Raw genomic sequence first — 26561 nt, forward strand, 5'->3', positions numbered from 1 at the left:
GTTTGCTGCGCCCCTTTCCACACCTCCACCCAGCTCTCCTTCCACCCACCCAACTCAGGCTCTGCCCCGATCCTGAGGACTTCCCAGGGAACCCCGCACACTCCCAGCGATTTCTGATCACCGGTTCGTTTGAGGGGGGGGGTCCCACCATCTCCCTTGGTGGCTACCAGTCCCTTACATCCCAAGCCTGCATCCTCGTCCTGCCCGGCCCACAGGTGTACACATTTTATCCCTGTTGCGTATACGCAACGTTGGGCAGAAATGTCTTCACTTTGACTCTTTCCACACTTTCCAAGCGCTCCTCCTGGGCAGGGAGGGAGTCCATTCACACATCAGGCAGGACCCATTCCGGAATAAAGAGGATCGGGTCTGGTTCCAAGAAAACCCCCCGTCCCCCCGTCCCTAGATGCTTCCTTCTTCCACCATCCAGGCACGGAGCCCGTCCAATCCGACTTGGAAAAGTTTCCAGAGAGACTGACCGACAGAGAGGGAGGAGGAGGGACAACAACCCTTCCCTTACCTTCTGTTTGTAAATAATCCACAATAAGGGGTTTAAATGCAAAACGATTTCAGGAGGGGAGGGGAGGGGGGTTCCACCTCTTCTTCTTCCTCCTCCTCCCGCGGTCCCCTCTCTTCGACGGTCTCAGAACCCGAGTCCTGTAATTGATTCAATGCTCCAGTCCATCCTGCCCAAACTAATCATTTGCTTCGAGTAAATAGCTGTCAGGAAATGAAACCCCCCCCCCCGTCCCGCTAGGGCTCCTTCAAAATAAGAGCCTCCCTGCTCCGCTTGGGCGTCCCCATCTCTCCTGCCTACCCTCTTACGCCGGCAGGGGGTTCCGTCCACACCTAAACTGCATCTGGAAAGGGAGAATTGGGTGTACTGGGGATGGGGGGGAGAGTTTTGCCCAAGGATCGAGGCTGAGGATGGGAGATGGACGTTTGCACCACAAGGGGGGGGGGAGGTTGTCAGCCCCCCTCCCCAAATGGGCCCAATTTCATGAATGAGCTTTAGGTTCCCTCCTCACACATTCACTCCTAGGGACGGTGGGTCAGCGGCACAGACTCGGGTCCACTCGCGCCATGTAAGTCCACGCACGGAGTGGGATTTGCGGTGCTGTGAATAGGGGGGGTCAAGAGCCCAACCCTAGGCGTGGTAACTCAGAAGTAAATCCCATCATGGGGTTTACTTCTAGGAAAGTGTGCCTGAATCGCGTCTTTTGTGGACTTGGGCTACGATTCTACGCTTAGTTACCTGGCAGTAAGTTCCACTGAAGGCAATGGGGCTTACTTCTGAGTAGACCCGTATAGGATGATGCTATGGGTGCCAGGTTGGGGCTTCTCGGAGGGATGGGACCCCTCAGCCTTCGAGTAATCATGAATGAAGGGGGAGAAGAATTGGGGGTGGGAGAAGACGTGCCCGCTCCTGGGTCCGTCCGCTCTGCTTATGAATTTGACTGAACTTATCCTGCCAGCCAAGGTCCCGAGCCCTCTCTCCAAGACAGCTAAACAGGGGGTTCGATACTGGATGCTCTTTCCGGGTGTGAACATGCAGGCAGGGCTACTACGGTCCGAAGACCGGTCTGGAAGAAGTGTACCTCTGAACTCAGTGGGACTAACTTCGGAATAAGCCTACGTCGCGCTCCGAGAAAAAAAGCTTGCCTGGTGGCGGAGAGTTCCGTAGGCTCTCGGTGGTTATGCTGCGCCAGATCGACTGCGTGCGCGTGTCTGTGGGTCAGAGAGAGAAAGAGAGAGAGAGAGGCGACCGGGAGATTGTGCTGCGATCGTGGGAGTCCAACGGGGCTGCTGCTTATTTCGCGTCTAGTTCGTAGGAGCCCGCAGAGCGAGCGCGGCTCCTGGGCGCTCCGGCGCTGTTCAGCCTCGGGGGCCAAGGGGGCAGTGCAGCTCCAGGAAAGAGAGGGGGGGTGGATCGGATCCATTTCCAGGCGTGGGTTGGGATTAATTAAACGGGGGGGGGAGGGAGGGAGCGACCCCCACACACAAATTTTTAAAACTTCGACTTTCTTTCCCCCCACTTCCATCTCGCCTCCTTCCCAGTCCTCTCCGTCCGTTCTCCAAACCGGTCCCGTAGAGTCCCGTCCCCCCCAAGCCGGGACTACCAGGCTCAGTGGCGCAGCTAGAGGGGGTGCAAAGCTATAAGTTTTGCAGGGAGCCTCACCGCAGCGTGCAAGGGACCCCTCCCTTTTGGAGCTAGGCGTACGCCTCCTTTTTTGCTCCCACTTTAATGGCTCCGAAGGGGAGGAGAGGACCGCTTGCACGCTGCGGTGAGGCTCCCTGCAAAACGTAGTCCTTTGCCCCCCCTTTAGCTACACCACTGGCCAGAATTCCTTCTTTGGGGCTGCCTGAGTACAGTGCAACACCCTGGAGCACTGTGCTGAGTCTGATCTATGGAGTTGGGTGTTTCTGAGACAGGGAATCTCTCTGTGGGGAGTGGGGGCGGGAGGGGACACATCCGTCCAGTAGAGCGCCTGTTGAGCGCCAGATCCTTGTTGGCGGGACACCGTTCAGCATCCCAGTTGCACTCTGAAGATCTGATCATTGCTGACCCCTGAGCACAAGTAGCATAAACGGGGGTGGGTGTGTGGGCCGAGGGGGGGGGCAGGCCTATAGTCAGGATTCTAGAGGTGGGTGAGCGACTATATTTTTCAGGGTGCTGGCTATATATACTGGCAATTATGCTGGCTATATGCTGGCCAATTATGCTGGCAATGGAGTGCCAAATGCGAGAGTGGGCAAACTGTTAACTCAGGGTGGGCATTGCCCCCCTCTAGCTATGGTCCTGGTATGTGTGTGGGGGGGGGGTTGCTGCTCCCTCTTTGCAGTCCCCACAGGACACGTGTCCATCCATTGGGCTAAAACCAGGGGCAGCAGCGAGCTCACTGAGGCCACCTGGCAAGTCTGAGGGCGAGATCGGAGTGTGCCAGCCCTGCCAGGCTTGGGCGCTGCTCTGGGGAAAGCGCGGCTGCCCCGCCCGGCCTCTCTCCAGCACCCCTCCACTCCTGGGCCCCCAGGCTGCCTGCAGCTCTTCTGCTCTCAGCCTTCCCTCTGCTGCATCTTCGGTCAGCCTTGGCTATTGCTTCCACATGTGCTTTTTGTCAGGAAATCATTGGAGGCGAATCTATGAACAGTCCCCTTGTTCGGAATGCGAACAGGATACCGTATTGCTTGGAAGCGAGGAGCCCTCTGCAAACCAGCCTGACTCCCCATATACTACATAGTTTACCATTCCGAGCCTTATTGCGCCTGAAAAGCTAGTATAGGGAATACTGGGGAGCGGAGGAGAGACTGCTTGATGTTGGGGGTCTGGCGGAACGGGCCAGGGTTGCAGGGCTCGCAAAGTCAACTCTCTAGAGCCTCCCTGCAGCAGCTTTGGGTCGGAGTTCAACCGGTGCGCTTTGGAATAAGTGGTCTGTGGACTGCAGCCTGGGCGAGAAGCAGTGGCGTAGCTTGAGAAGGGGGAGCCTCACCGCAGAATGCAAGGGGCCCATCCCCTTCGAAGCCATTCCAGGCTGGGGGGGGGGGGGAGCAAACCGGATGCACACGCTCCTGGGGCCTAATCCCGAGCATGCATTCTTCTGGGGCCCGATCCTGAGCCTCACCGCAGCGAGACCCTCCCCTTCGGAGCCATTCCGGGCGGAGGGAGCAAAACGAATGCCTCCGTTTTGCTCCCCCCGCCTGGAATGGCTCCGAAGGGGAGGGGTAGAGAACGTTTGCACGCTGTGGTGAGGCTCCCTGAAAAACTTAGTGCTTTGACCCCCCCTCTAGCTACGCCACTGGCGAGAAGCCTTGTGAAATAAACGAGAATTCGTGTTCAATGAGCGGGATGAATTTAAACCGTTTTCAAACCTAGTCATTCAGTCGTCCAAAGTCATAAACACCAAATGCGTTTCATTTAAACATCGCTATAGGGGCTCCGTTCACTGGTAATGGAAACATATATGAGGGGAGGGTCACGCTGCACAGCCCGATCCACAGAACCCTTTGGACCCACGCGGATCAGATCTCCCATTGGAGTCAATGGGGCGAACTCGACTCGCATCCCGAGCTTCTGCAAAAGCCCTGGCTTCGTCTGCAAGTTGTCAAAGTATTACTGGGAGGAGGGGGAGACGGGGTTGAGGTTTCTGGGTGCAGATAAAGCCCGGAGCCTGATAAAGGCTGCTTTTGTTGCAGGACGTATCATTGCCCAGGCCAGATGTGCTGGAAAAGCAAAGCAAAATGATCAGGGGGAGGAGGAGAGGGAAAGGAGAGCATCCTCTGGTTGCAATTAGAGCCCTGATTTGAATAATGCTTTTGTTATGATCCTTCGTAAGGACACGGTAAAGGCTTCCAGGTGGGACCAGGACAGAAAAATATCACAAACTCTTCTGCAGACCCCTCTGTGTCTGTGTGGACGCTGAGCATCCTCCTTTACTCCCAGTGTGAGGTCCGATTATCCATTAATAACACAGGCCTACACACATTTTGCTGTCTTCAAAGTTAAACCTCTTCTCGAAACCCCTCCCCTTGTGGGAGTCATTGTGGGAGGGGGCAATCAAAACGGAGGCATACGCTCCTGGGGCCCGATCCCGGGCAGGGACGCTCGCGGGGCCCGATCCTGAGCCTCACCACAGCGTGCAAGGGATCCCTCCCCTTGAGAGCCATTTGGGGTTCTGCATCCAAAAATGGCATCCTGTTTTGCCAGATTGGCTCTAGTTTGGGGGGGGGGGGGTATGGCATAGCCCCCATCTTGAATTCTGATTCAAGCAGCTTCTTCGTGAGGAAGCCAGAGTGTCCCCTTCCTTTTGTAGAAGCTGCTTGAATCAGCATATAAGGTGGCTCTGCCCACCCCCAAAATGAGAGCCAATCGGGCAAAACCGATGCCATTTTTGGGTTTGGCACCCCCTAAATATCCTAAATTCGTTCCAACATCCTTGGCAACCGAAAAAAGGTGGTTATTTTTTTCCTTGTAGGACTGTTAGCAGGGGAGGGGAGATGCCTCCAGCCCAGCCCCCTTTCTCCATCTTCTCAGGGAGGACCAAAGAGAGAGGCCTTTTAACCTGCCCTGTTGTTGTAAGATCCTACAAGATTGCTGGGCAGAGGGGAGCAGAGGTGCCATCCCTGTGTGGTCCTCCTGCGCCTGGGAACAGGGCGAGGAGCGGCTCTCCTCCCCCCCCCCCCCCCCCGCCATGCCTGCCTGTTTATTTTTTCTCTTATCTGGGTAGCTGGATGTTGATAGAAAGCAGGGGAGATTCACACCATATGTGCCCTCGGGTGGAAGGCTCTTGCCCCGGCCCTGTTGCCAGCGCACAGCTGTCTCCTGCCCATTTGCTGGGAGGGGCGCCCCACTGGGTAGCAGTCAGCCCCCCCCCCCCATCCTGGCCTCTCCTTCCTCCTGCGTTGCGCCGAGGAGCCCGCCAGCTCCGCTAATGACAGGGCTGGCCTGTGATCAATGAACTGTGGATGTGGGTCCAAAAGGGAAAGTGTCACCGACCAGGCGCTCCTTCCATCCTGCCTCGGACCACTTCCACTTAGGCCAGAGGAAGCCCAAGAAACGAGCAGTTGGTACCCTGGCTGATGTGGACACGAGGAGAAAAGGTGGAAGCAGCAGTTCCTTGGTTTCAATGGAAACCACTTCTCTCTCCCCAGGAACATCTGGATGAGGTTTTGGTTTCCATTTTCCGCCTGATCAACTCCATGCAGGACAAAGTGTGTAAACTGCACGTAGAGGGGGGGAAAGGTGTACACCCCGATACCTGTGTGACAAAGTACAGGGGTGTCTGCTGCAGTGGCGTAGCTAGAGGGGGTGCAAGGCACTAAGTTTTGCCAGGAGCCTCACCGCAGCGTTCAAAGGGCCGCTCCTCCTCTCCGTTTTGCTCCCCCCACCCGGAATGGCTCCCAAGGTAAGGGGGAGGGGCCGCTTGCACGCCACGGAGAGGCTCCCTGCAAAACTTAGTGCTTTGCACCCCCTCGAGCTACGCCACCGGTCTGTTGTGGCCTGATTATTTTGACTTTGAAAGCTACTTCATGTAACGAAATTCGTACAGGAAAGTAGTTCGCATGTAGCAATTATCCTGCAAGTAGATTGTTACGGTCTTAATACTTCCTCCCATGAATCTGTCTTCTGAAAAACCAACCCAAAAGCCATGACCAGGCTTCCCACAAAGCGAACACCTGGGGGACACGAGTGTTCACCCGATTCACACATACGTGGACATGCATAGGATTGGGCTGTGGGTCTCCTTCGACCATTCAAGAACTGAAAAAAATTCGTTCGGGCTCTTAATCGATTGCATTATACTGCACATTTAATATTGAATGTTGATTGATTGATTGATTTTAAAATTGATGGATTTTAATTGATGGATAATCGATTGAGAGCAAACCAATGGACTAAACAGCCTCTTCATATGAACAAGAAATGTGGAAACTTGGGGATGGAACTTTCTGGATACATACATATAAATGTACTTGGGATCGTAGTTTATAGCCCGTGTTTACCATGTCAAATCTCTCTCTCTCTCTCTCTCTCTCTCTCTCTCTCTCTCTCTCTCTTGTGAACGTGATTCACATTCTTTCATTTGTTTAAAAACTCTCATAGAAAATAGTTTGTGAGGGCTGAGAATTTTCACTAGATTTTCATATACTGACCTTGAGCCATACATTTTTCCGCGGATTCTTGTTCAATGAGTTTTAAACCTGACATCTCAGCTGTACAGATTTAGGCAGACATAACAAACCTTAAAAATTGCCTTGCTACATGAGAGACCTCCCCCCCCCCCCAATCGATCAAGTCCAGCACTCCTCGTTTCCTGAAGGGGGTTAGTTGATTAGCAGCCCAATCCTATGCACACTTTCCTGGGAGTAAGCCCCATTGACTCTAATGGGACTTACTTCTGAGTAGATTGCATAGGATTGGGCTGTAGGGCTGCAATCCTAGCCATACGTTTCCGGGAGTAAGTCTCATTGAACGCAATGGGACTTACTTCTCAGTAGACAGGCATAGGATTGGGCTATGTATCCTTAAGTTCTAAATAGCAAACTTAAGTTTGGCTCTTCCAAACGTCCTAGCACTTCTCTTTCTGCTCCGCAATACTTTGAGGGAGAAACTTGAGCAGTGGCGTAGCTGCAGGGGGTGCAAAGCTCTAAGTTTTGCAGGGAACCTCACCGCAGCGTGCAAGGGGCTCCTTCCCTTCGAAGTCATTGTAGGCGGAGGGGGTAGTATGGAGGCATACGCTCCTGGGACCCGATCCTGAGCTTCACCACAGCATGCCCCTCCCCTTCGGAGGGCTCCGAGGGGAAGGGGGCCACTTGCACGCTGCGGTGAGGTTCCCTGCAAAACTTAGTGCTTTGCCCCCCTCTTGCTACGCCACTGTCAGGGGACTTTATTATAGGCATTCGCCTCCCTTGTGCTCCCCCGCCTGGAATGGCTCCGAAGGGGAGGGGGAGGGGCCCCTTGCAGCTGCGATGTGGCTCCCTTCAAAACTTAGTGCTTTTGCCCCCCCTTTAGCTATGCCACTGTCAGAGGGCTTAGTTATAGACGTGGAGGAGTAGTCGGGAAGTCGTGAGAAGCGATGGCGGTCTGGATGGCTGTCCAGACTCCAGGCTTTCCACCTCCCTTCAATAATAATAATAATAATAATAATAATAATAATAATAATAATAATAATAATACAGGTATTTATATACCGCCTTTCTAGGTCCTCAGATTTCTCCAAGGCAGGCTAATTTAAATTCCTGTAGGGATTTTTACAATTGAAAGAAGGCTCTATCTTTCAAGAGCTACAGCAATTCAGATGTTTCGTTCTGATCTGGTTTCACATTCTGGCCTCCATCCTCCCACGCTCAGAGCAGATGGAATAGCTCGGCTCAGCTTGTCAGCTGCTTCAAGGTCACATGGTGCTGGTGGCCTCGAACTGGCGACCTTCAGATGTTATCTTCAGGCAAACGGAGGCTCAACCCTCTAGACCAGACTTCCTGCCCAATACGCAACTAGATAGTGATCACCAGTCCCAAACAGCTTCCTCCATCCTTTGTGGGCTCCTGTATCTGGACCAATGAATGAGTACTCCACAAAGACTTCACAAAGAAAGTCAATTGGTGGTACTTTTCTGCCTGGAGTTCCACCCCCCCCCCCTCCCAATGTCTGCCTTGTGCCAGCCAAATCTAATGATTTCCAACCAGTCAGAGGCACCACCAGCACCCCTGGGGGCACTTCCCAGTATGGCAGGTGTTCTTTGGCCTTCTGGGTTAATCTACATGTGACAGTGCCAACTCCACCAAAGACAGTAGTCATATCCAGGTGCTGGCTGGGGAAGAAGGAGGTCCCAGAGACTCCAAAGCCTCTCACTTTCTGCAAAAACCTCTGCGTGTGAGCCCTTCGGGCCAGGGATGTGCAGTCAGGGGAGGCAGCTGAGGCATAGCCTCCCTTCTCCTGCCCTGCTCCAATGCAAATAGCCCCAGAGCCTCACATATAAGGAGAAACAAGAGCTTGTGGCGGCAGGGACAGTTCAGCCTCCCCTGTGATTGCGCAGGTGCTGGAGTAGCCCCCTGGGAGCCCAATCCTATGCATGTCTACTCAGAAGTAGGGCGTATTCCCAGGAAAGTGTGGATAGGATTAAAAGCTGAATCCCTTGCAGTGTGACATCATCACATCACCACCATACTTCCAGGTCTGCCTCCCCAGCCTTGGACCCCACCACACATCACTGCTTCATCCTCACCACCAGCAGACAATCCTGCAAGTGGTGCCATGCTTGCAAAACAGGATGACAAAAAACAGGACTCCCCAGGGTGGTCCTTGCAAAGAAGATGGAGAAGCCCTTGACTGGGGAGTGCCAGCAGCAGCAGACGGTTCTTCTTCCCAACCCATTTCATGAGCACCCACAGAGCCTGGCACCATCTTGACTACTAGAGCCACAGGCTGAGGTGGAGGGAGGGGAGCAGCCCACAGTGTAGCTGAGGGGAAACAAGCAGCAGCAGTTTCTTTTCTGTGGCTGCTCATTATGACTTTTGCCTGCTGTTTTGGGGGGCCTAGCAGCTGGAAGAAGCCAACCAGCCCCCCCCCAGGCCTTTCAGGGCTATTTGTTCTCAACCCAGACACTAGAACTATGTCTCTTTTTCTGTCTCTAAGTGTCCCCTCCCCCCATTCCCCCAAAGGTGAGCCTCTCAGAGCCTCCAAAAAGTGTGTCAATGTAGCTGCCTTTTGTTTTGACTGGAGACAGAGACATTGCTGTTGTTTAGCAGGCTGGCCTGGCCTTCAGTTTACAGCCCTTTCCCTCCCCTCTTGCTCTCACCTCCCTGACACCACCGATTAATTTTTATTAACGTGCTTAATTTGTAAATGGGGGGAAGGGGGACTGGGAGGGTGGAGTTGGCGGGAGCAGTGGACTGAGGGAGAAACCCCTGCTGCAGTGCAGACGAGTCCCTGAGGCGGGCTGCTGGAGTCTTTTGTCTTGCTATGTGGAAGGTCTGGCTTCAATTATGGTGGCCCATGTTTATGTGTTCTTGCAGCAGCAAACAGACTTGCGCTGGTGGATTTCATCCCCAAGCCACTGCCTGTATACTGCCAGGCGGCTCTACCTTCTGGAATGTCTCCCCCTCCTCACCCCAAATGTGGCGGGCTTTTGTAAAGACTGGGACCAACTTAAGGTCTTCCAGAGGCCTCCTTCTTCTCTCCTTCTAACCTGGGATGCATTTTGCAGCCACCCATGAAGAACCTCATCATTTGATACCCGCTCTGAACCCAGTCCCAAAAGCGCTCCCACCAGGGCAATCCAACGTCCTCTTTTTCCAGGACATGTCCTCTTTTTAGCCTCACGTCCAGGAATATAACTTAAATGTCCTCCTTTTCCCTGCAGAGCAGGCCCTGCAGGCAGCACATAGCCTTCTAGTCATTAATAAATTATATGGAATATAGTTTTAACTTTAATAAGTAATATAGTGTTTAAATTAACCACATGGAATCAATATACAAGTGTTTTTAGCTTTTAATGTGTTGTGTCCTATGTTTTCCTTGGATGTCCTATATTTTGGGATGCCTGGTCCTCTTTTTATGACATCTGGTCACCCTGGCTCCCACCCCCCTCAAACATGTTCCAGAACAGGGAACTGCGGAAGGGTATATTTTCCCTCAGTTTTACAACAAGCCAAGTTGTCATTGTTTCCCTGAAATCAAGTAGCCAGGCCCCTTCAGAAAGGTGCAGAAAGTCTTCCCCACTCCTCCTGGCAGACATCAAAGGGAAGAAGCCCTTCCCAGCGGACTTCTTGGAATCTTAGGAGCAGCACATTCCTCCTTTCCTAGGAGCAGAAAATGGTTGGGGAGATCTCTTCTTTGATCCAGAGACACAAGATATATCCAATGGTGGGTGGGGGCAGGGAAAGACCCACTTCATCTGTACAACTCTGTATGATTTTCCATGACTTCAGTCTAGGAGCTGAGCACTTGCTCATCCATGTGTTTTAGAAACAGAGGCTCTTGCATTCTCAAGCCTTTCCCAAAGAATTTCTGGATGTCACTATAAGAGCCCTGGCCCTTAAATAGATGGCATCTCTAACTTACTCTAGATATTCGTCCACAGGGGGAAATATATCATTTGCCCATTTTAAATGGGTCCAGCCTGCTCTTCAAAATGAAGCAGTGAATGATGACACATGCCCTCAGCTCTTGGATTCTTTGCAACTGCTTGTGTCTTTCTGGAGACTAGCAGCTGGTGAGAGCAACCTTATCAAATGCAGCATTATTCATAGCCCTACAGGAAGTAAGAAGTGTGGAAAAAAAAAAAAGGGACTGGAGGCAAATGGACCTGTCTCACAGAGAATCATCACAGCATGGATGTGATACAGGCCCACGCCAGTAACTGTGGGAGTAAAGTAAGTCGTTATTCCCAAAGAACAAAGACAACTTTGTTTAAATGAAACACTGTTATTTTAACATTTATTTTGATGGTGCAATGGCCATTCCAAAGGGTGACTGGAAGTTCCAGGCATATGCCCTGTGCAGGTTGGAAGGGGGAACCTTAATCCCCTCCTTTTCTTTTGACACCATATTTTGGCAGGGCAGATAACAGGATTGCTGTTTGTTCTGACAGGATAAACAGTGCGGGAGAACATGTAAGTGAGGCTTTCAATCTTGCTCTTCCCAGAGACGCTCAACATTCCCCCCACTGTGGAGACAAAAGGGCAGAGAAGACAGGGCACCACCAAATCTGTGCCATCAAATGCAGTAAGTCTGACGAGGTTAGGCAGCTCTTTTGCTGAAGTGCTCACAGGGATGCTTTCTCTGGCTGCTTGTTTTTCTTCTGCAGCACCAGCCTACTCATTCTGTTTGCTCAACATAATTTGGCTTTGAATAGCCAGGCTCCAGTGCAGGAGGGAGGGAAGAGAGGGCTGAGCTAGAGACAAAAGAAGTTTAAGTCTAGTTGTTCCCACCCCTTCCCTCCCCCTACCTTTGTTTTTCTCACAACATTGCAGTTTAACTTAAGGTAATTGATTATGCTCTTTGCTTGTCTTATTGTGGCTGCTGTTCCAACCACAAGATATTTGCACTGCTGTTGCCTTTGGCTTCTAATGTTCATTGTTGACTTCTTTGTCCACCCCCATCCTCCAAAATAGTTAAAAGTGGTTGATTTTTTTTTTCCCTTGGAAACAAACTTAGTTTTCTTCTATAGCCCTGGGGTCTGACTCTTCTTGCAGCTAGTTTCCTCTGGCCCTTAAGCAGCACTAACTCCACTTAGGAATGAGGTCATAGTTATCACTCCAGCTTCAAGCACTGTATGCACACATGTATGTGTGTGGGGCATGCAGGGGATTAAAAATGGGTTTTAGGCAATGCGAAGCCTGAACAGGCACTCTGCATATACAGTACAGTCCTTCAAACATTCATTTGGGCAACTGGCAAGCTGTGGACTAGTAACAATGTACACATTTTAAAAAAGTAAAGAATGCAGTTTCATGGTATTTCTTTGCACTCCCTATTCCAATAGGAACAATAGGAAGGTGTTTGGAACAATAGGAAGTTCCAAGCACCTGTAAAGTGTCAGTTTACTTGTATGGAGAAGAGTGTGAGGCTTGGGGTGTTTTTGGAATAGTTATTTGTTTACCAGTATGCAAGCTGAGCAGAAGAAGGAGAAATGAGGCACACAGGCAGGCAGTGCCAGCCTTGGTATGGCATCTGTTCAGATGCTCCAAACTCCAAGTCGTCTTCTTCCTCAGACCATATTTTATTGCTTTGAACTTTTGATTTTTAGGTTTTAGTTATGTGGAATGCTTTATGTCTTACTCTATCATGTTCCCTGCCATGCTATAGCATGCAGCTGTGCCAAAAAGGCATGCACCATATGCTTTTGTGGTGGCAGTGGGCTGTCCTGAAGGCAAATAGGATGTAAGTAAAAGAGATTTTTATTTATCTCTGCATAAGGCCTTAGGCCACCTATGGGTCTCCTTGAACATATACCACCCATGTTGGTGGTGCATTTCCAAGGACAGAAAAGGGGAAGGGAGGTTTTCAGAAGATGCATAGGACAAGATCTGGCACCCAAAGCTGCTGCCAGACCCACCCCTTCCCTCCCCTGACATGGCCCCAGTTCCTCCCCAGGAATGCCCCATTCCTCCCTCTCCCTGCCCATCCCTGCCTCTGACTTACTGGCACCAAAGGATCTGGGAAAGCTGCTAATGCATGGCAGCATCAAAATATTCCAACTCCCTTTGTCTGCTTTTTGGCTAATTAACACCCTCCTTTTCCAAGAATAACAGCTGCCGTGTGCAAAGGAAACGAACAGAACTCCTTATCAGTTTGTATAATTAACAAAATTTATTACTATAAACATACATTCCCTGCAAGTCCTCTTGTCCAGAGGCTTTCCCTCCCCAAAACTCCACTTAACTCAGCGGGCTAAGATCTGAAGCCTCCAGTCCAAGTCCAATCCAGTCTAATCTCCAAAGCACAGTCCAGTCTTCCCAATCCATTCTCCTGCAGCAGAATTCCCCTCCTCTGTGTCCTCTCCAGCAGAGTGTCTCCTGCAGCAGGGTCCTGGCAGTCCTCTCTTCTGTGTCCTCCAGCAGAGTCCTGGCAGTCCCCTTCTTCTGTAGATCTGGATCAGGTAGCTTTTGGTCAGGGAGGTTCCCTCTGGGTCAGGTCTGGTCAGACCTTTGCTCCTTCTGAAGTTGCCTTTTATCCTGCAGCCCCTTGTTAAGTCCAAATGCAGCTCAGCTGTGAGCTACCTCCTTAGCTCATTCAAAGTCCCATCAAGGTCAAATGAGGCTCAGGTGTCCATCCAGGTCTCCATTGGCCTTGATTGATTACAGCTGTGGAGCCAGCCCTGGCTTTCCCAGAGCTGTCAACCAGCTGTCAAAACATGGGAATAGCTGTCAACACCACATCATCCACCTGATGGTCTTCTGATCTTCCATTACAACAGCCAGCACTGCTCAGCATTTCTGGCAGCAACCCAGTAGTTCAGTATAAATCATCACATTTTGCAAAGCCATAAGTCAGGCTGTGGGATCTGGCAGTGCAGCCCAATGATAAAATTGGGCTGCAAGTACCATTGAAATTAATGGGACTTACTTCTGAGTAGTCATGCATAAGATTTCAGTCAGTTGACTGGCTAATGACCCAATCCTATCTGGACCACGAAACTGATGAAACTCACATTCTGACAGGGCAAGGCCAAAGTCATTTGCATGGCGGCTATTGTAACAGCACATGGACCAGGGCCACCAGTGCAATGCTCTCCAGAGCCCCTGCTTGTGGCCAAGTCAATGAAGGGAGAGTTCTGGGCTGTTCTGGAGAGGATCAGGATGGGGATCAGAATCAGCCAGGGTGTGTCAAGAGCAAGCTAAGGATGAATGTCAGTGGCAGAAGTGACCCTTGGACACACTTGGATTTGGTTGGTTGGCAACCTTCAGTCTCGAAAGACTATGGTATAAGCCTACAGCACCCGGTATTCCCAAGCGGTCTCCCATCCAAGTACTAACCAGGCCTGACCCTGCTTAGCTTCCGAGATCAGACGAGATCAGGCTTGTGCAAGGTAACAGTTGCTGTATACTTGGATTTATACCTGCCAAAGAATTGATGCTATGTCAGTACTGCTGTGCGCTCTCTCTCTCTCTCTCTCTCTCTCTCAGAGAGAGGGGGGTGTTCAACCCATTATTCTTTCGGATCATCTTTTCACCTTCAGGACTGTAAAAGAAGTTTCTTTATTCTGTTGAGAGGCACAAAAAATGTTAAACAATTGAGCACTTATGTTAAGGCTAATGTTTAGAAAAAACATTACTGTTCTTACTGTTTTATCATAAGGAAAAAAAACTGATTTGAGCCTTCAGGTATTATGGTACATAACATTCATTTGTACAGCAAATGGTGCATGGCTAGTGGATTGGACTTCACATGGGAGATCACAAGTTGTGCAAGTGTGATTTATATTAAACCTTATGTCGTATTCACTACAGTGTGTGGCTAAGCCTCACCCCTAGTAAAAACCTTTCAATTTCTGTACAGTGCAACCAATTTTATGAGTTTGGGATTACATATATTTCATGTAGCAGCTCATTAAGTTTCAGAATAGAAATATCTGGCTGGAGAAGAAACAAGAAGGAATTTGAAATTGGTTTGGTTTTTTTTTTTTTTTGTTTTTTTTTTGTAGTTATTTAGCCTTATTGGGGTGGCTGTGGGAGTATAGCTATGGGGGCAGGTGTGTCATGAGAAGCTCCAGCACTTCAAAATGTTATTCTGTACCACTGAGCTTTAGACTCCTGCACTGGGGCCCTAAAGACAATGCTCTTGAGACAAAATCCCCTGAGAAACTAGGTCCTCCTTGCCAGGAGCCTCACAATCCTCAGTGCCTACTTGGTGCAAGCCCCAGATGGGAATTGACAGAGAGAGAGAAAATCCAAAGTGCCTACTAAAAGACACCAGCAGGCATTTTGAGGCATCTTCCTGAACCTCAGAAAGTAGGTCAGGACCATGGATTTCAATATCTGTGGTTTTTGGCATCCATGGGAGTTCCGAGAATGGAATCCCTGTGGTTGCCAAGGATAAACCTGTATTTGCAGAAAATCTGACTTTATAGGATAATCTCTGCATTGCCCCAAATGGGTTGTGTGCTTCAGTCCAATCTTTGGTTCCTCTAGAGGAAGGCAGGGTTGGCCCAAGACCTCCTGGTGTCTGAGGCAGCATACCAAATGCTGTTCCTTCTTACCTGGTGATATGCCAACCTGTACTCCTCTCATTCCCTGAATTGAAAAGGGATGAGAGGGATGGAGTGGAAGAGGGAATGTGGAAGAGTGGTAGGCTACTTGTCATTTCTGAGACTGTAGCCCACCGTTCCTTTCCTCTACAGTTACTCCTCCATTCCTTCCCTGTTTTCTTTTTCTAATCCAGGAAGTAGATCCAGGATGTGGAGCACTGAAGGCAAATGTGTAGATGGAAACTGTGCCCCTGCTATGCCTCAGTGCTTGCTGTTATATGGGTGGGTCTTAGAAGTGTAACAACAGTTGACAGGAAAGTATTGACTTTGGCAGAAAGGGTTCTTGCAAAGATGAAACTGAACCTTCCTGACAAGCAGGGTTCTGCACTGTGTGGAAAGAGGTGTGGGTATGATCACTGAATGGGGTGATCAGGGTGGTGATAGGGGCAGGGAGGAGGGCGGATCAGGCCCAGGAGGGTGGCGGGTATGGCGGTAGCAGCTTACACTGAATCCTGACCCCCTACCCATGTCAATGTGAACTCTGGTTTCAATTGAACTGGTGTAGGTCTGAGTTGACCCATAGTGGCTGCTGAGGTCTGTAGCAATTGAACTGGTGTAGGTCTGAGTTGACCCATAGTGGCTGCTGGAGCATACTCTGGGGCAAAGGGACAAGTTTCCCCTTACCCTGAGGAGACCTCTAGCAGCCAAAACTCCCCCTTGCAACAAAGTGGAAGCTGTGCCAGCACCACTGCATCACTGTGTGGGGAGCTGGATAGGTTTGGGCCATTAAGCTGTTTGCTCAAGGTCTGGAAGGTTGTCTGTGGCAGAGGCGAAAATTACGTCCAGAAGTTAAATGTTCCACAAATATATCAGACAGAAAGATGTAGGTCAACACTGCACATGTGTATGAATAAAAACCAAATAACATCCCCAAGGTAAACAGAGAGGTATTGGCTACAAAAGTCTCCAGGTGGCTTTGAGCAAGGGGCATTAAGTCCTAATGATCTGGGATGTATTGTTTGTCAACTAAAGGATTACTAATATCCTTTGTGCTTCGAGGATTGCCAAATGTCACTGCACAAACATCTGTTAAATGACGGAGGGCAGGAGGAGGGAGGAGAAACTTCCTCTGCAGACTGTGTTGCTGGCTATATAATATTGCACAATGTGGGCCGGGTTGAGTGGCTGTTTGTTGAAATAGTTTGGTTTGCTATGGCGTTGTTTCTGAGCAACTTGGAAGAGGTCTGCCTGCAGTTTCATTAAAACACACGCATGCTCTCACCACATAGCAACATCCTAATGCCTTCATAGCATGCAAAAGTTAATCACAAATAAATGTGGATAAGTTTAAAACAGTCCCAGGGTGATATTATTCCCCAACGGCTTCTCATTGAGCCACTAGGGGGCACTCCAGTCCAAGAGAGTGCTACAAAATTAATTCCAGACTGTTTGGCCAGAATCCAAGTGAAATCAGTTGAACTGCGGACAAGGTATTCAAATTTCACCTCTGTATAAAACGGCGCACCCCACTCAGGCTAAATGGAGTATTTGTGTGTGTGTGTGTGTGTGTGTGTGTGTGTGTGTGTGTGTGTGTGAGATGTTTCTGTTAACTTTATACAATGAAGGGGGAAAAAGACTCCTGCTTAAAAGAAAACAAAACAAAAACAAAAAGCAAGCCTCCCTGTGATGGCAACTGTCTCTCATCTCTGGCCAACTCCATTTTATGAACATTTTCTATTTACTGTCCCAAAGAACACAGTTGATTTTAGCTAACCTCTGCAATGTAAGTATTGTAAATGGGAGAATGTCCTGGGGAAAGTAGATGCAATGACTTCCAAATGTGGCCCAGTCCTTCCCATGTACAACATCTTCACAGAGCTGTGTGTACTTTGAATTTTTACCACTAAAACCTTCCTTTAATGTGCTGATAACAAGGAACTGCTGGTGCATATATAGCTAGAGAACCTCCTTGGCATGACTTGTGACCTGCCAAGCCACATCTGGGCCTTGAAAGTTCAATAAAGCATTAGTTTTTGTTGCTTTCCTGAAACTCAAAAAATAGCAGGGGCACGGGGATCAATTATCCTACAGGCTACAAAATGTAAGTTGTCTTGTGATCCACCAAACAAACAAACAAGAAGTTGTGCAGGCCTGTTTAGAAGTTCCAAGTAGGGTTATGGAAGAGTGCACCATACTGGTCCCAAAGGTACAAAGAGAAATGTCTAATTCAAAAGCTCTGTTTAATACAATTCAATGCACAAGTGCAGTTATTCCCAAATGTGGGTCAGGACCCACCGGTGGGTCACAAACTGATTTATGGTGGGTCAGAAAACTGGTAAGATGATAACTGGCAAAGAAAATGTATTGAGCTCTATGGAAATCAAAATGGAGCGGCACGTGTGTGTTTACTCATGAGTAGGCAACCATGCCTTGGTCCAGTTTGAAAGGAAAGCCAAAACTAATACAATGCCACCAGAATGGTCCCCATTCAATGAAACCAGGCCCCAACAAACTCTTGAGAAGGAAGTTCCCTCCCTGCTATGGAAAATGTATTGAGCACATTAGTAAAACTGAGCCACACCTGTGTGCTTACTCATGAGTAGGTGAATATGCCTTGGATCTTGAGGGCCAGGTGAAGGAGAATGAAATACCACCAGAATGGTCCCAACCCAATGAATATGGAGCTCAACAAATTTGCCAGAAGGCCCCCCCACACATAGTAAAAAAGATTAAAACAGAGGCTTGAGCAGCTGGATAGGGAAACTTTTTTTTTTTAAGTCTCATCAAGCTAGGCGGGTCCCTCCAGAGGGTCATTTTAAAAAGTGAGTCCCGGTGCTAAAACATTTGGGAACCACTGCACTAGTGTATTCAAATTTATCACATGTACAACCACAGAAACTTTTCTGAAGTTATTAATGCTCTTGCTGTCAACACTGGATATGTGACAGCAACAGAATTTTGCTCATGCATTGTTCAAAAATATAAATACTAATATGAAGCCAATGGACACAAGCCATTGTAAATAGAGAATCTAGGCAGCTTCTTTCTCTGGGAGAAGTGGTCCCACAGCCCAGTAGCACCTGTCAGTATCCTTTAATTGCTCTTTCCTCTGTGTGGTCATTGGTTCCAAAGGCCCTAACTTCTTTTCCATCTGTTAGACATTTTTTTCCCCTTCTTCTTCATCTTAGTCTATTTCAATATTGACTTAGGAAAAAAAAAAGAGTTAAAAATAACTTACTATGTTGTGGCCTGGACTCTGGCAGACACTTTGCCCTGGCTTTGAGATCCTGGAATGGTAACATCAGTTAAAGTAATTTTTGATTGTCCAAATAGAAATAAATGCTTCAAGGGGAAAATGCAATCTCCTTGTGCGAACAGCATTTCTAAAAACTGAAAAATGAGAGGATTCAGGTTATGTTTTATTTTATAAATTAATCCAAATCGTTGAATTGATGTGTGTGAGAAACCTTTTTCAATATATTTATACCCTATTTATAATCTCAGATTTGATGCTGGGAGCAGGGTCTAAACAAGTGGTTTAAACAAGTAATTCATCATGCTAAATTTTTTTTTTGTTCAGAGTTCTGTACTGTGCCATTTTAGATAAGTTGAAAAAAAGCATATTTTCATGTTTTTCATGCAAAAATATGCTTACATATAGAAAACCAATGAAAGGGAACATGTGATATTAGAATCCTCCTTCCTAAAATAATTTTTTTAAATATTGGTAATTATTCAGTCATGTGCGCCGCCCCAATAGCCTCAGGTTGTACAGTCCATGAACATTTTAAGCATGTGATGAGCTGCTTATCTAGACTGCTCGGTAGAGACTATGGATGGTTGGCAACTTTCAGTCTCGAAAGACTATGGTATAAGCCTACAGCACCCAGTATTCCCAGGCGGTCTCCCATCCAAGTACTAACCAGGCCTGACCCTGCCTAGCTTCCGAGATCAGATGAGATCGGGCATGTGGATACTCCAGGTCTTTACAGAGGACTTTCTCATTTCTTTCTCCCATCTTCTGTATTCACTTTAGGTACCTGAACTGAAATAGGTGGCTGTAGATGATCACTCTCAATATATGCTCAGATTTGAAGGGTAGTGGAAAACAGGTTGGAAGGAAGCAAGAGTCTGAAATAAACACAATTTTTTTGAAGCTCATAGAACTTTGCTTCTGTACAGACATAAATAACTGTACAGACTTTCACAGCTGAAGTTGTTAGGCAAATTACCTATTGAGAGCACTTCTAGTCACTTACTAACTTTGGAACTGTCAGCAGATGCACCCTAAATTGTATCAACTAGAGATATGTGTTACAGCTTGTTTTACATTGAGAAAGAAATGCTGGAAAAGCTGTAGGAAGCTAGGTGCCATATAATACCTTCGTTCTATTTGTTTAGAATAAAGGTTATTGATTTTTGGGTGAATGTACTTCCTCATCAGGGGTTTAGGATTTTTGTGTTAGTCACACTGACCTTTTCAGTCAATGGATGATTCAACCTCAGTTGTACTCAGGCTGGATGGTCTTGATTAACACAGTCAAGAAGAGAGCACTGCGGGCAACATGTTTGTAGTTGGCTGACAAGATCAGCTATAGTAAGACTTGATTCTGAAAGAAAATGCCTTTCTCTGACATTCAACTTCCCTTCAGCACTCAGGCTCATGACTTAGGTATGCAAATCAATTCATATAATGCTATAAACCCAGGTTACTGGCCACCAGAAGCATCTTCCACCACTCTTTTCAGTGAGAAGACTGCAATTTTTTTTGTCAAGTGTATAAGCAATACTGAAGAAAGACACAGAAATTGAAAAGGCATAGAAGGAATTCTGTGCTTCACTAGTCACTTCTACAGCATTCTTTTTAAGCAGTACACGCAGAGAGCTGTGTCAGCAGAGATGATGAAGAATAAAGAAGCCCTGAGTACCATTGAGTATGGGAGACAGGCGGGGCATAAATAAATTTTCAGTGCAATGGCATATCTTTTAACAAAAAATATATTGTATAAAATCGGCCTCTGTTAATTAGAAGACAGCCAGTATAACACAAATTTAACACACTAAAAACATACACAATCTAGAAACTTACACACTTTTCAGCCTCACTTCTGTCCCAATTGGGGTACAATCCTAGTATAATCGAGAAGTGCCAGCAGCCACAGTGCTGTCTGGGCAACCACTGTTGCAAAAGTGCTGTAAGGCACTTCTGCAATGGCACTGACAACATGGAACTGATGCTGAGATCTACACCAGATGTCACTGGGCCTCAGTGCTGAGAAAATGTCACAGATGAGCAGCCAGTGGATAACTGTCCCTTGAAACTGTAAGGGACAAATGTTCCCTTACCCCGAGGAGACTCCTGTGGCTGCCCTTGCCCTGTAGGATGCAATATCAGCCATTTTGGCACTACTGCTCCTCTGGATGCCACCAGGGCATAGGATTGAGCTGCCCATGAGTGCAAAGGATTGTTATTAAGGTTATTGATAAATGTTTAGACAAAGAAAACGCTAAACAGTATGGCTTCTGAAAGGGCAGTATTGTCATTCCAGTGTTTTAGAATTATTTGAGACTATCATGAAATGGAATGATTTTGGTGATCATGGTTAGATATTTTGAATTCCATAACCAAAGATTTTGAATTCCATCACCAAAGGTTCTTATGAAAACTAGCAACCTCTCCCTCCTCTCCCTCTCCCTCTCCCTCCTCTCCCTCTCCCCCCCTCTCTCCCTCCCTCCCCCTCCCTCCTGTCTCCTCCCCCCTCCCCCTCTCTCTCTCCCTCCCCTCTCTCTCCCTCCCTGCCCCCTCCCTCTCCCCTGTCTCCCCCTCCGCCTCTGCCTCTGCCTCTGCCTCTGCCTCTGCCTCTCCCTCTCCCTCTCCCCCTCCCCTCCCCCCTCCCCTCCCCTCCCTCTCCCCCTGTGTGATTCTGAAGAAATTAACAGCTATAAAATTAAAAAATATTATATAAACAATATAAACTAACAATATAATAATCCAAAAATATCCAGATATACATTTCAAGTATAGACTTTAAATGTTTAAAACATTGGAAGATGTATTCAGAACAAAAAGAAAATATAAAAGTACTTTAACAGGGTATACATTGATCTTATAGACCTCTGTGCCAAGTTCATTAATAGTAACTGTTATATGTGTGACTGTTTTTATTATCAATTGATCAGTTTCTTGAGAAATAGAACATGCACATCTTTGAGATCTCTCCAGAAATATTCTCCCTCAATTCTACCACTGATTTCTACAAGGCAGATAAATACACTGTAATGGAAATGCACAAGTTCCCTCCAGGAGATAGGGTGTGGTGTCAACAGTGGCAAGAAAGCATGGGGTTAACACCAGGACCTTAGATTGACTGGGAGGCAAAAGGGCCCTCAGAGTTAAAAGCAACACCTTCAGGAAGAAAAAGGCTGTGGGTGACAGAAGGAGGAAAGTTGGCAGGAAGGAGGAGAGAGACCTAAATGATGAATTAATGAACTGGCTGATGGACTACTGGACCTGCTGGTTGATCAATGAACTGACTAATGGAAGATGGGCAGATGGACTGTTGGAGACACTGGAGATGTGGCTGCCATGCCCAAGACCTGCTGAAAACCAAGGTGTTGCTCTCCTGGCTGGAGAAGTTACTGGCAGGGGAGGGAGAAAGGAGGACCTCTGCAGGCTGAACAGGCAAGCTACCCTGGTGGTGGGGACCAGTAGTGCAGAACTAGGGCCATTGTTGGGGAACAAAGGGGAGCTAATTAGCTTAAAGTGGGCATAGGTTCTCTATGTGAAGCTTGGACTGGGAATCTGGCAAAACACACACTTGTACATCAGTTCATTTATAAGTCTTTCTTATACAGGCAATTATAACTGGGTACTGTTCTTTCTTCTCTATTATGTCAATGGAGCAATTTATCATTTGTGTTGAAGTCCCAAGAGCTACAAAATGATAAATCTAGCACAGTGGAACAGAAATTCAAGTATGTGAATAGCTTTAGTCTCCAATCTCTGTTGGTTTTATTTGAATACCAGTTATTCAAAGTTGTCAGTGAGAATTCTGAAGATGAGACCTTTACCATAAAAACAACACTCATGACATTTGAAGAGATGTCTCTAAACAAAAAGAAAGTAGTTGTATTTCAGATTGGAAAGTGTTTTCAAAAATAATGTTTTGAGAATTACTAATCACAGAACCATCAGATTCCTGTGTCAGTATTACCAAAGAGAAGATCCTTTTGATTATCAACAAAAATTATTAACAATATTGGAAAGCTCCTAGCAAATAATTTAATCCTTTTCTATTTCAAGTGCTCCCATTGCATGAATGTACAAAATACCTAACTTAATGACTCCAAATTCCCGAAAGTGACAGGCATCCTTTCTCTGTCAGGACCTCAAGATAAGTCTTTGTTTTAACAAGGTCCTGTATCTTCTCTGCTGAATCTCAAAGGCAGCTGACTGTGGTATAATCCCAACTGGGTATTATCCCATCCTTGATAAGGATGGGATACATGCTGAATGTATCTACATGCTGAATGTAGATCAGCATGGGGGGGGGGGCAGGGAACCCCAAGTATATTTCAAGCACAATATACAAAGAGGTCAAATTGAGCTTTGAGTAAAGGAAACAAGAAGAAGAAGAAAAACCATGAAGAATCATGACAGATTCAAGGTTTAATCAACATTGAACAGGGCTCACTAGTTGTCTTGCCACAACTCCTCCGTACTGGGTATCATGCCCACTTAAGGCTGGTTAGTTTCCTTGTTTAACGCACCAGTGTAGCAAGCAAAAAGAGTTCCAGTCTACAGATTCCAAATAAGCCAGTCAGATCAGTCAAAGCATCCAAGTCAAAGTTGAAAGTCAATATGCCAGGTCACAGTCCAGGGTCAGATTCCAGGTAAGCCAGTTAGTCAATCAGTTGGCCTCCTCTCATCTCCTCCAAACATTCACTCCTCCTACAACCCTTCCTGTCTCAGGTGCTCCTTATATCCTGAGGGATCTCATTGCCTCTAGTGGCTGCAGCTGTGCAGCACATCCTTTGCAGAAAGGCCAGGCCTTAACACTTAAAGGGGCCACTGCAGACACCACATTCTATCTGCTCGCCAGATCTTCTGATACACTGGTGGTGAGCCTCAGAACATGCTTCTAGTGCCAGAATACATGCTGAGACTGTATGAGACAACGATAAAATAGAATCTGCCCTGGACATTTGCAGAATGCCTTCTAACTATCACTGAGGGTGGGGTTGGGGGAGTTAACCACTGTATCTTATTTTCTTGCCATTAAAGGCTTTTTGATGCTTGTTTCAGAAAGTGATGCTGTTCTAATAGGGTTCCTCCTTTAGGTGCTTCATATACTTAGGACATACAACTTTAAACCAATTAGTGTTCACCAGCTTTCTCCCTCTTTCTCTGTATTCTTTTCTCCCATCTATTTCTCTAACAGAAAGCCCCAGCCTAAGGTTCAATAGGGAAGACACTTCCCTGAGACACTTTGAAATTTGCACCACTGCAAAAAAGACCACATGGTGAGGCAGTTTGCATATTCTGTGTTATCTTCATCTGGATTCCTGAACAGTAAGTCCTAGCCAGCCCATTGTCTGGGATTAGCATGAGCCAACTGACTGGGCATCAGAACCCATCTGATCAGGTCATAGAGTAGGTAGAGATGCCCAGGTGGTCATAAACTATCTAGTCAGATAGACTAGTGACATCATCAACCCTAGGTCTCTTAACTTCCACTGAATCCCTCTGTGATAAAGCTCTCACCTCTTGTGGATTAGAAAGGTGTGATGGAGTCTTCAAAATGACCTTGGCATACAGTTAGGAAACAGTGATATTTAAATGTATTAGGGAATTATTCGCTTGCTTCACTCCATGCCTTTTTGCTAAAGTTCACACCTGGGTACTGCCAATGATGCCCAAGTTATTTTCCATTTGCCTTTTACACTTTTCTATTTGCATTATTGAGTCTAACCTCCACTGCATTTTTAATAGACTCTATATGTTTTAAGGCCTAACCTGACTGTGGTTGCATTCAGTCAGAGCCTTGCACCAGTTCTCTTTGACTACATGCTACAACATAGGTTCCTGGGGAATCAGTCCTGTAACTGGGAGGGAGCCTTTTGAGGATGGTCTTTCTCTATCTGGCTTTGACCTCATGGTGGCAGAGGAGTCAACTGATTTGGCCCTGAGCAAAGGGGGAGGAGAATCTGGAGGGAGGCACTGGCAACAGGACCCCCACCCCATCAATACAAAGGCATTAGCTAACTAACCAGAGAATGGATACTTTTCCTGGTTTTGCTGCCTGCTTGAACCTGCAAAAATGTGGAAGGTGATATCAAGTTCCTGGTAAGTCACAAGGCTGGTGTGCTGAATTGAATCCAATTAGGTCATAAGTAGTATTGTCAATCAATTTGCTGGCTCAGAAATACAAATTTACTGGCTTGTTATGGGAATTCAAATGTGAAGCAAGTAGTATGGCCTGCCAAATTCTCTGGCTCAAATGCAACTGTGAGCCAGAGGAGAACTTGCATCCTCATTCCTTGCTTCCTTCTCACTTCCTTCATCCCAATCCAGTTCCCACAATCCTACCCATGTTTACTTGAAAGTAATGGCCCAATGCTATTGCTTACTGTCACTGACGCAGGACATTACAAAAGTGCTGTAAACCACTGCGCCTGTTTGCGGCACTGGCGCAGGAAAGTCTGGCACTGTGCAGTGCATGGGCAGAGGAAGGGTGGAGATGGACAGATCAGGCCTGGGAAGGGCTGGAATTGATGGCGCTAGTGCACACCATACCCTATCCCCCTTCCCAGGTCTGATCTGATGACACAGATCAACTCAGACATGCACCAATGAGGTTGCTGGCACAGGTTCAAACTGACCCATTGCACCTACTGGAGCTTACCCTGGGGCAAGGGGACAAATGTCCCCTTACATCAAGTAGATCTTCAGCATGCAAAATTATCCCACAGGATGTAGCAGAAGGCATGCTGGTGCCACTGAATAGATGCTGGGAAACTTAGGTGGGATTCAGCTGAAAGTCTCATTGTATTCAATTTTACTTTCAGGTAAGAGTGTTTAGGATTGCAGCCTTACACAAGGTGCTTGATATTAAGGTATGCCAAGTAAGTAACTATTACTCATGGGCTATCATTCAGTATTAAGCTCCCAAGTCATGCAAACTGAGGAAATGCATAACAAAAAATGTGTGCTCTGGAGCCACACACAGAGAGAGAGAGAGAGAGAGATTAATTAAAATTAAACTTTTAAATGAATTTAAATTTTATAAATGTTTGTTTTTTTGCTGTTAATATTTTGGGGTTTTGGTATTTAGCCCTTTACTTCAGTAGCTAAATATTGAAACTCTAAAATATTACTTAGGAGATAAGCTGGCCCACCATTAGACTTGCTAGGGAAGCCAGGCATAACAAGGCCCACCCAGAACTCCATATAATCCATATAAACCCACATATAATCAGTTTGTTAATTCCTCTTTTTCTATCTTGATTTGAAATATAATTTTAAAACAGAAAAGGCCCAATTATGCCATGCCCAGGAACACACAAATAAAAATTGTATTTTTTGTTATGCAAGATTAAAGCAGTAATCCTATCCATACTTACCTGAGAACAAGCCCCATTGACTATAATGGGATTAACTTCTGAGTAGACATACCTAGGACTCCCATGCTAAAATCATAATAGACATTTTCCTGTGAGTAAGTCCCATTGAACATAATGGGGCTTGCTTCTGAGTAGACATGCATAGAATTGCACTGTAAACCCAATTTGGGGAAAATATAGATCATGAAGATTTTTATTCATGGTTCAAGAATGGTCTGAATTTCATTGGTTACCCTTGTTACAGAATCACTTCCATCAAGTGTTACATTATCAGGGTTGTTTTCTTTTGAGGAGGCAGCTTTTGTGGTTAGAATGCAGCTAGAACCAAGCAAAACAGCTTCTAAAAGTCAGGAATGCTTTTATTCATTAATGAATTTTCAATCAACTCCTAAGAGTAATTATTCGCTCAATCTCTCAAAAGCTTTTTTAACTACAGCACATTAAATAAACAAACTGTTGACTGTTAGAAAAGATAAGCATCACTGTCAAAAGTAAATGATAAAAATGCATCAGGGATGTCTTTAGAATAGAAAAGAGGAAGCGAGATGAAAGCAAAATGGAAAATGGTTTGGGATGTGGCATCAAGAGATGCAAAAGATACTGTCCTGTCCTGTGGATAGTAAAGTTTGCCAGAAGAGCTTAAATGGTGTTATCTGATGTTGAAACATTCCAGGGCCAGAATTCTGCTTTGATAGGGAAGGGTAGACAGAATTTTCTTTTACCAGACTACAGTATGGTGGTTGGATTAGTAAA

The 26561-nt window shown here is 46.9% G+C and overlaps 1 pseudogene; it reads right to left on the reverse strand.

The window, feature by feature from the left end:
* Window positions 1-13925: 13925 nt before the first annotated feature.
* Window positions 13926-14045, reverse strand: LOC136656275 (5S ribosomal RNA; annotated as a pseudogene).
* Window positions 14046-26561: the final 12516 nt, after the last annotated feature.

This window comes from Tiliqua scincoides, chromosome 6 (assembly GCF_035046505.1).
Source record: "Tiliqua scincoides isolate rTilSci1 chromosome 6, rTilSci1.hap2, whole genome shotgun sequence".
Classification (NCBI taxonomy): Eukaryota; Metazoa; Chordata; class Lepidosauria; order Squamata; family Scincidae; genus Tiliqua; species Tiliqua scincoides.